Source organism: Camelus dromedarius, chromosome X, assembly GCF_036321535.1.
Source record: "Camelus dromedarius isolate mCamDro1 chromosome X, mCamDro1.pat, whole genome shotgun sequence".
Taxonomy (NCBI): Eukaryota; Metazoa; Chordata; class Mammalia; order Artiodactyla; family Camelidae; genus Camelus; species Camelus dromedarius.
This window is the reverse complement of record NC_087472.1, coordinates 57,219,798-57,230,487: the sequence shown is the minus strand read 5'-3', so window position 1 is coordinate 57,230,487 and position 10,690 is coordinate 57,219,798. Positions and strand designations below refer to the sequence as shown.

At 34.5% G+C, this 10,690-nt stretch overlaps 1 protein-coding gene across 1 annotated transcript in view; it reads right to left on the bottom strand.

Annotated features, from left to right (window-relative positions):
* Nucleotides 1-415: 415 nt before the first annotated feature.
* The window catches only part of ZDHHC15 (zinc finger DHHC-type palmitoyltransferase 15), a 111,488-nt gene continuing 101,213 nt past the window's right edge, over nt 416-10,690 (bottom strand). The window contains exon 12 of the mRNA XM_064483025.1: nt 416-5,629. The gene's annotated coding sequence lies outside the window, so the exon portion shown is untranslated. The remainder of the gene's footprint in view (nt 5,630-10,690) is intronic.

The window sequence follows — 10,690 nt, the reverse complement described above, 5'->3', positions numbered from 1 at the left end:
AACTATCGTGTTGTGCATTTTTTAAAGTTAACACCAACATTGTCAGGGTCTGGGTCTGATACTGTGTTACTTTGTAAAATTGATACAAATATTTCAGTCAAGATTTATGTGTGAAATTTCTGTTAAAACCAGAAACATATTCAAGTACTTTTAATAAAAATTTACTTAAAATGTACTTTTTACTAGCATAAATTTTCTACCCTTGTAGACTTGGAAGTCTAAACATTGAAACATTATACTACTGTGAATATTTTAATATTTAAAGAGAAGCTAAATTTTCAATGTCTCTGCATATGGTGAGAAAATTAATTTGTAAATTTTGTTGTTTATAACATGAAGAAAATACTTTTCTATGTTTATACATTCCTGCATAAACCATCATATGTATATATTTATATCTATAATAAAACTTCCTTTTAAATGTCTATACCTTGACTTTCCTTAGTAACCTCTACCTAAATAAGATTCTTGTATAAAAGTCTACTCTTTTATGCCTTTTTCTCAATCTAGATAGAAATTAGTTGTCCTTTGTTTCTAGTATTTGAATTTTTTATATTGTGCTTGTGGTGCAGACTAAAGCTGTTGGTAGCTTATGCATTGGAATAAATGAAATGGGATTTTCAGCTGAGATGTTTTGAGTAAGTAATTTTTAATTAAGCTTAGCTGGAATAAAATACTTCTTTCTGGTTTAAGTCTGACCTCTATGGGTTGGGCCTCCCCGAAGTGATTTAAGTTTTCCATTATCATTTAGTCATGGTCAGCAATTATTGTTCCAAACTTCAGCTTTCAGTGCCCTACACATTCAGTGACTTCTGCTTTCTTGTTGACTAATTCTGTCTGAAAAGGATTTTTTTGTGTAAATGGAACATCTGTTAAAGGGAAACTTATTTGAGGCTTACTTAATAAGGGTCACTCCAAATATTTCTCTGAAGGTTATGTATAACTTAGGAGCAAGTGGACCACTTTAATCTTTTCTCAGGATCATTGTATTCTTTCTTCAGGTGACATGCATCTGGAGAATAATAAACATAGTTTTCAGTGCAAGAAAAAGCAAACCAGAGTTCATATCACCTTTAGGCACACAAATTCTTTCTTTTTCTTTTTACTTACCACAATAACAGAGGGAAAGATAAATGTGTGTGAGGCTGAGCAGTGACTGAACATAATTAAGTGACATTAGACTAGTCACTGTTCTAAAAGCCATTGCTGCTAATTTCCCAACTCATATCCACGTAGGATCATAAGAGAGAAATACTGAGCATGGGGATGGCGCGGGTGTCTGGAAGATGTTACAGAAGAGTATACATACCATACATACCAATCAACCTGGGAGTGAATTAACTCCACTATAAACCCATGAATAAGACGTATAGAAAGTTCCATCAAAGTTGTCTGAAATTTTAGGCTTTGCCAACATTAACATTACCATAATATATAAAAGAAATGACAATTTTATGCATATGCTTTTAATAAAAGACATAGGAAGATAAAGCTGGTCAGTATTTATGAGTATTTTTGTAGCAAGACACATGGTTTTAAGAATACTATATACAATATGAGCAGATTGGTCAAAAAAAGGATTTGTAGCAAGTTGGCAACTTGCGCTTAACTACTAAGGTCCCCAGTGCTTTTCTTTTTCTGGCTCTCCAATGCATTTTGTATATTACCAAGACCCAGTACCAGCTTTCCTGTTGCGTTCCTTTACTGATTTAGCCAGCGAGATGACAGCCATTATTCCTTAAATGCATCTTATCTTATTTTTTCACTTTAACACCATTCCCTAATTAAGAATCTATTTCCTGATATATTGCATTCATTGTCTAACTCAATCTGCTGATGGCCAAATACCAGGCTGCTACAAAGAATACATTTAATAATTTTGAACACTGTGGGGGACACAGCCCTAGCCCTTTTGGGGAAGTAAACAGTCATGGATTGCATGCTATTAGGAGCCATCTGTTCATTATTATATTACATAATACTTGCATGCAAAAGACTATAATTTAATATGGTACATTACAGCTACGGTTAAAGAAATGCAGACGTATCATACCTCATAAACCATTTCCCACTGATTGGATGGAATTCATGAATTTTCTAAGAACATTAGACTTGTGGAAAGGTCTAACAATCTTCTCACATAACTTCTGTGACCCTGACAGAAGCACAGAACATGTCTTTTGCACCAACTGAATACTTTAGCTACTCTGAGAACAGAAGTTCTAGAATGTAAGAATTGAAAGTTTTTCACTTGCAGTGACTGTAGGACATTTTTCTAAAAGGAGAGGACAGAAACTCATTCCTTTAAATTTTTTGCTCCTGATAACCAGGCAGCCTGCTTTGGGGGGTAGTGTGTGTATAAAATGAGAGGTGAAAGGGGTAGGCTTTGCATGACTGTTACATTCCTATGAATTTGGGCCATGTTCAATTTCAGATGCACATTACAATAATGTATATTCAATATTCTTAAAACATACCTGCTAGGATTGTGCTTATATCTCCATTAACCTCAGTGTCTACACTTCATATAATTTGGCATAAACATGGGGAAGCACATTCTTTTCTCTGGCAAAGATAGCCCTGGGAGTGGGCTCTATGGGAGCCAGAAGACATAATGGCACTGGCTGATGCTACATAGTTTGAAATATATGTGTTACATGGGGCCAGAGAGGGAAAGAGGTACATATTACATTTCTATCACATACAAAATAAGAAATGTATAAATTGCATATTTTCAGATTCTGGACAGTGTAGGACTCTTCTGCAATGTGGTTTCACCCTAATTGCTGTCAGTGTTCTAAGCCTCTTTGTGGTTATTCCAGTACTAGGAAGACAAGTCACTCTAGCAGCGCACTGGACACGGCAACTGAGTTCTGTCCCAGACAGCTATGTGCATTTGGAGAGCATTTCATTTCTTTCACTGCCCTCAATTTTTTGGGTTGTACATGGGGAAAATAATTCTATTCTGCCTCTTTCCAAGGACATTGTTGGAATGAAAGAGGGAACATTAATAAAGTACTCAAAGCTCTGCAAGAACAAATCAGCAATGAGAGCATGAAAGAAAGAAAGGAGCACACTGATTTGTTTAGAAATACTGTCTGGTTATACTTTTCATTCCAGTCCTGCATTGAAGGATATATAAGAGCACTGGGGAGTTACATAGCACCTTTCACCCGTAGGATCCTAACAATGAGTGTCTTTGTTTTGCAAATGGAAAAGATAGGTACCAAAGATTGGGAAATGAGATCCCACAAAGGTTACTGAACATGACCCCAATGAAAAGCAAGCAAAGGAGCCAGATCAGGGTATGCTAATTATCAAACAAACCTCTCTGTCTTCTTTATAAGTAGTCAACCAATTGGGGAGGTGTTTAGGTACAGAAGTCAATACTCAATGATCTATAATGAGGTTGTATCAGAGTCTGTAAACTAGTGGAATCAGGGTTCAGAGATAGGAATAGGGTTTCTTTATTTCCCTAAGCCCCCAGGTAAAACCCAGATTTATTTGGCCTTTTGAAGACAGTTTAAGTCTGTAAGACATTAAATAATCATCTTTGCATTATAGCTTTCCTGAGCTTTACCCTTCCAGTGCTTCTTTGTAGTTTCCTGACACTGTCTTTTATCACCTGATTTCTATGAGTCCTGAGTGCTAATACACTCTATTCATCAAACAAGTTCTTGATTCCTTCCTGACTTTGAATCATAGTTAGCAGCTACTCTGCCTAAATCCTAGGCAGAAGATGATGGATGGGAAAGGGAAGGATTGCTTTGAGGCCTACTGGCTGTGGTGTAGGCAATGGCCCTACCTTTAGGAGAGGTGCATTTCTATATGAATATAAGGCAAGGCTTGGCAAACATAAGACCATATGGATGATCAAATAAGCTTTCAAGATAAACCCAAGCAAGAGAGTGTTTTGAAGGGAAAGAGGAAGGGGAAAAATCTTCCCATCTGAACATACATGATTTCATCATGAAACTCTGTGCATAGTCTACTAGGCTGCTTCTCAGCATCTGAGTTTGAGAAACAGTCCCTGGCCCTAATAGATTTAGTCATGTCTAGTATTCCCTCAAATGGAATGCTGACTACAATCCATTTAATTTATGCTGAAAGTCTTACCTTGACCAAAATTACCTACAGGATCCAAATGAACAGGCCTTTCATTGCTTTAAGTAGCTAGATTGCTCACATTCACAGCTCCACTGGGGCCTGAACACTGAATTGTTTGTGGCAGACCACTCTTTTTTACTCAAAAAGTTTCAGGGGGAATAGTTTCACAAACATAGCATCCCTCTAGGAGCTCAATAACTTGCTATCAATAAGATGTCTCTAACTTTCACTAATTTATGTAAGAGTTGGGACTTCTATTGTTAGCAGCTGGGTTCTAGAGCACTGACAGAAATGAAAAACGTCAATACCCTTAGGTGTTATTATTATTATTATAGAGAAGCAGCATTAGTGTCCATACTCATTCAGGCACTAGGACTAAAAGAAAGGCTTATTATAAATAAATTGGGAAATGGATGTAAACTATCTTAATGGCTACACTACTATTGAAACTAGAAAAGAGAGAGAGAGAGAAAGAGAAAGAATTGACATATTACTATTCGGTTTCCACTATCTGTACACTAATCCCTGTTGTGAAAACACACATCTTTAGTGCTAATCCTTAGGCTAATTTCAACTGTGAAACTTTACCTTATTAACAGTATTGTAATTAAACATGAAAGTCACCCTTAAACCCCTTAACAAAACCAATGGTCCATAACTTAGGCTTATAGTTCTTGTTTCATAAAGGTTAAAATAAAGCTAGGTAGCAGAGAAAAAAGTAAAAGTTATTGGAGAATTTTACCACAGCTTGGCATTAAAAGTCTTTAAAACACCAATCATTATGTTAAATAAAGTGGAAATCTTATCTAATCTGATCGCCTGTATTAGCTGTGGTGCTTTCAGGAACACCATACCTCTATGACAGAGAACAGGTTTTACATTGTTGTTCAATTCCCAATTCGAGGACATTGATCACAGTGTTTTGAATCTCCCTCTTGAATTTTATGCACCTCTTATAGGGAAGGTGTTCACAGCTTAGCAAATATTTAAATTAGCTATTTAGGAAGAAAATATGATTGAATAAAAATTTCAGATTTTTCAAGCCTTGATTTTCACAACACCACAGCAGAATTTTATGTAAATATGCTGCACATATGCGTGCTTATAAATGCACATGTACACAAGCAGCAAGAGCAATCTGATTCCTCTCAATACAGCAAAGACCCTATAGATATGATTAACAGTCTTTCTAGGGAAGGTAGAGACTCCAAGGAAGTCTTCTGAATACCCCTTTACCTGACAAGTAGAATGAAGAAGAGCCTCTGGAAAGATATGTATGTTACATTTAGGCTTTCACAGATGTGGTGAGGGAACAACTGGCTTGAATTAACTGCTACCAGATTGTTGAGTTCAGTTATTAAATTAAATAACTTGAAAAGTCCTGAAACATCGATCTGCACAGCAAGTATTTGATGAATGCTTTCAAATTGTGAAGCTTGCAATCTGCCGTGGTGACTTATTTTGAAGATTAGAATGGTTCCCAACATTGAACTCTGTAAGCCTCATGGGAGATGGAAGTGTCCTGGGAATGAAAAAAATAAATTCACAAGTGAGCTGAACTACTTTAAATATCCATTGACAATAATATGCAACTGTTAAAATTATGTTTTTGAAAAGTATGGGTCAGCATTGAAAAATGTTAGGTGAAAAAAGCAGGATGCAAAATTATATATACAATATTATAATTATTTTTAACCCAGAACTTTTATCTGGAATTATAAAAGACAGATGAAGTACACTAAGTTGTTGAAAGTGGTGGATTCATGGGTAATTTATTTTCATTTCCTCTACTTTCTACTTGTATTTTCCACACTTTCTATAGTATATATATATAAATTTACAAGAAATAACATAAGGTTTGAAATTGGGCAATTCTGAATTTGAATTCTAGTTTTGCTATTTGCTATCTCTGTGGCTCTGGGCAAATAACATCAATGGACCTTAGTTTCTTCATCTGTAAAATAGGCATAACAATATCTACCTAAAATAATATCTGGCATATAGTAGGCACTCAACCAGCTATTATTAGTATAAGCTTTCTGGAAAACAATTTGGCCATATATATTAACAGTCTTTAAAAATTCTTACCAGTAATTTTGCTTCTAGGAGCCTATTGTAAGAAAATGACTACAAGGAAAAAGATTTATGTTCAACGATATTACTGATAGCCTTACTCATAACAGTGAAAAATTGGATAAAATTTTAATGTTGGACAGCAGAAAACTGGTTAAATAAACAATAGTACTTTGATATAATGGGAAATTACTTTCTGTATTAGTGATAAAAACAAGATTCAAAACTGAACACAATACGATTTCAATGTTTAAAAACATATTCATAGAAAATATTGGAAGGGACACAGCAAAATGTTAATGTAAGTTATCTTTAGGTGATGAGATTATGGGTGATTTTAATTTTCATCATAGTTTCTTCTCTTCTATATTATGTTTAATATACTTTAAAAATTATCTCTAATACATTATTTTTGTTATAAAAGCAATTCATGTTCATCATAGAAAATTTGGAAAACATAGAAAAGGATAAATAAAAAATAATCTATAATCTCAGAGACTGTTTTCCATCCCTTCTCCTTCTCATTTAGTCACTCAATAAATATTTACTGAATACTTACCTTGTGCCAGGTGCTGTATTAGAGGCTGGCACTAAAATGTGAACAAGACACAAGGACTGCCCTCAAGGAGCTTACAATCTAGTTTCAGAGATAGAAAAGTAAGTTAGCTATTATAACACAGAATAAAGAGATCTCATAACATTATTATGGTAGCACCCAGAAGGGACATCAGTCAGTGATATACCCTGAGTAAATGATGTGGACACTGACTCCTAGAGAATAAATACTACTGAAGGAACTGAAGGAGACTGGAATGGAGGAGGTGGGAGGTTGCTGAGGAAGTATCCCAATCATGGGAAACAGCAGGGGCATGTTTGAGGGACTGAAAGAAGTCGAGGTGTACAAGTATGGGGATAGAACTAGTGGAGAGAAACCTTGGGAGGTGAGAATTATGAGAGACGAACCTGGGAAGATGAACAGGGGCTGGATCATAAAACGGCTTATTGTAAACCATGTTAAGGAGCTCATACTATGCTGAAACCAAAGAAAGAGCCATTACACAGATTTTTGTTTTTTATCATTCTAGTTGCAATATGAAGAATGGACTGGAAGAAGGGCATGATTGGAGGCAGGAAAAACAGTTAAAAGGCTATTGCAGTAATATAGATGACACATGGTCTGGGGTCATGGTAATCAGAATAAGGAAGAGTATACAGCTTCCAGAGATATTTTGGAAGTACAATCAACTCACCTTGGTGAATAATTAGACGTAGGTGGAGGGGGATGAAGGAAAAGGAACAAAAACAGGAAATGGATTTTTGGGTGAATGAAGTTGAAAGGCACTGAGTTATTCAGGTCTGGAGCTCAGGAAAGCGTGCTGGGCTGGAAATACATACTTAATAGTTATCAGCATATATATGCCCTTTAGCCAAGGAATGGATAGATTCCCTAAGGAATGAGTAGATTTATGTGATGGTCAGGAGAAAACCTAGGAAAATTTGGGAAGACACTGGGAAGATGCTGGAAAGAAGCATGTAGGAAGTTCCAGAGAAGCATGAGAAAAGGTTTAAAAATTTTTTTGCTTTATTTTTTTAATTTTAAATTAAAATACAGTAAAATTAACTTTTGTTTGGTTTATAGTTCTGTGAGCTTTTACACATGATAGAATCTTGTAACCATCATCTCAGATAGAATGTAGAACATTCTCTGATCCCTAAACCTGGCAATCACTTATCTGTTTTCTCTCTATATATTTTTTCCTTTTCCAAAATTTCATAAAAATGGAATTATACAGCACATAGCCTTTTAAAGATATTTTTCTTTTTTAAAATTGAAGTATAGTTGACTTACAATATTATATTAGTTTCAGGTGTACAACATAGTGATTTGATATTTTTATAGATTATGCATCACACAAAGTTTATTATAATATTATTGACTATATTCCTTATGCTATGAACTGGGCTTTTTCACTTAGCATAATGCATTTTAGGTTCATCTATGTTTCTATGAGTATCAATTGTTCATTACTTTTGATTGCTGAGTAGTATACTTTGTTTAACCTTTCACCCACTGAAGGAATTTGTTTTTGTTTCTTAGGTTTGGGCTGGTATAAATAAAGCTGCTATAACCATTCATATACAAATTTTTGTATGAACACAGGTTTTCATTTTCTAGGGGAAGTAATCAGGAGTAGGATTACTGGGTCATATAGTAAAGTGTATGATTAACTTTATAAGAAACTTTATAAAGAAGTGTTTTCCAGAGTACCTGTGCTATCTTGCATTCCCACCAGAAATGTATGATAATTCTCACTGTCCTGCATCTTTCTTAGCACTTGGACGTATCACCGTGTAAAAAAAAATTACCTATTCCAATATGGGTGTAAAGGAAACTCCTTGTCGTTTTAATTTGCATTTTCCTAATGGCTAGTGATATTGAGCATCTTTTCTTTTTTATCTCCCCAATGGATATCTATATTTTGAAACTAACTCCATTGTCATACTACCAATTTTCAATATGAATGACTCTTCATTTATATTTTAACAAAGACTTTTGGCACTCATTTCAGAGAATATCCACAATCAATTTTTATTTTATTTATTTTAATTTATTTTTAATTGAAATAAAGTTGATGTACAATATTATGTTGATTTCAAGAGTACTACATAGTGATTTAACATTTGCATACCTTATGAAATTATCATCATGATAAGTCTAGTAACCATTTGTCTCCATACAAAGTTATTACAATATTATTGACCATATTCATATTTAAGGCCAGTGTTTCTTTATTGATTTTCTGTCTGGATGATCTGTCCATTGACGTAAATGGGGTGTTAAAATCCTCTACTGTTATTGAATTATTTTCAGTTTCTCCTTTACGTTTCTTAATGTTTGCTTTATGTATGTAGGTTTGTTATCTTGGGTACATATAAATTTACAACTGGTATATCTCTGTTGAATTGATCCCTTTATCATTATGTGATGTCTTTGTCTCTTGTTACAGTCTTTGTTTTAAAGTCTATTTTCTCTGATGTAAGTGTTGCTACCCCAGGTTTCTTTTCATTTCCATTTACATGGCATACCTTTTCCAGCTCCTCCCTTTCAGTCTGTCTTTAGATCTGAAGTGAGCCTCTTGTAGGCAACATATATATGGGTCTTTTTTTTTTTTTTAAATCCATTCAGCCACTCTATGTTTTTAGATTGGAGCATTTAATCCATCTACATTTAAAGTAATTATTCATAGGTATGTACTTACTGCCATTTTGTTCATTGTTTTCAGGTTGTTTTGTAGGCTTTTTTTTGTTGTCATTCTTTTCTTCCTTTGCTGTCTCCCCTTGTAATTTAATGACTATCCTTAGTGTTATGTTTGGATTCCTTTCTCTTTTTTGTGTACATATCTATTAAAGGTTTTTGGTTTGTGGTCACCATGAGGTTCACATATAACAACCTCTTTCTCTATATATGATTATTTTAAGTTGATGATCTCTTAAGTCCAAACATTCTAACCGCCCTACATTTTTACTCTTACCCACCCCCAGCGTTTAATGTTTTTGTGTATCCCATAACTACTTATTGTGGATATAGACGATTTTACTACTTGGGTCTTTTAACTCCCTATTAGCTTTATAAGTGATTGTTCTACTCCCTTTACTGTGTTCATGTTTGCCTTAATCAGTGAGACTTTTCCTTTCATAGTTTTCACATTTCTAATTATGGCCTTTTTTTGCTTAGAGAAGTCCCTTTAACATTTCTTGTAAAACCGGTTTAGTGGTGCTGAACTCTTTTAACTTTTGCTTGTCTGTAAAACTTTTTATCACTCCTTCCAATTTGAATGAGAACTTCTCAGAGTATCATCGGTTGTAGCTTTTTCCCCTTCATCACTTTGAATATATTATGCCAATCCCTTTTGGCCTGTGGTTTCTGCTGAAAAGTCAGCTGATAGTGTTATGAGAGTTCCCTTGTATGTTGCTTTCTCTTTCTGCTTTTAAGATTCTCTATTTTAATCTTGCTATTTAATTATAATGTGTCTTGATGTGGACCACATTGCATTCATCTTGTTTTGGACTCTCTGTACTTCCTGAATCTGGATGTCTGTTTCCTTTCCCATGTTATGGAAGTTTTCAGCTATTATTCCTTCAGATAAGTTCTCTGACCCCTTTTCTATATCTCTTCTCTTTCTGGGATCCCTATAATGTGATGGTAGTATGCTTGATGTTGTCTCAGAGGTCTCAAACTATTCTTATTTTTTTTTATTTTCCTATTCAGCTTGGATGATTTCTACTACTCTGTCATCTAGATCACTGATCCATTCCTATGTGTTACCTAATCTATTGACTCCTAGTATTTTTTTTTAATTTCAGTTATTGTATTCTTTAGCTGTGTTTGATTCTTCTTTATATTTTCTCTCTGTTGAAATTTTCACTGTGATCATACATTCTTCTCCCAAGTTTTTGATAATAACCTTGACGTTTTTATCAGGCAGATTGCTTTTCTCCATTTCATTAA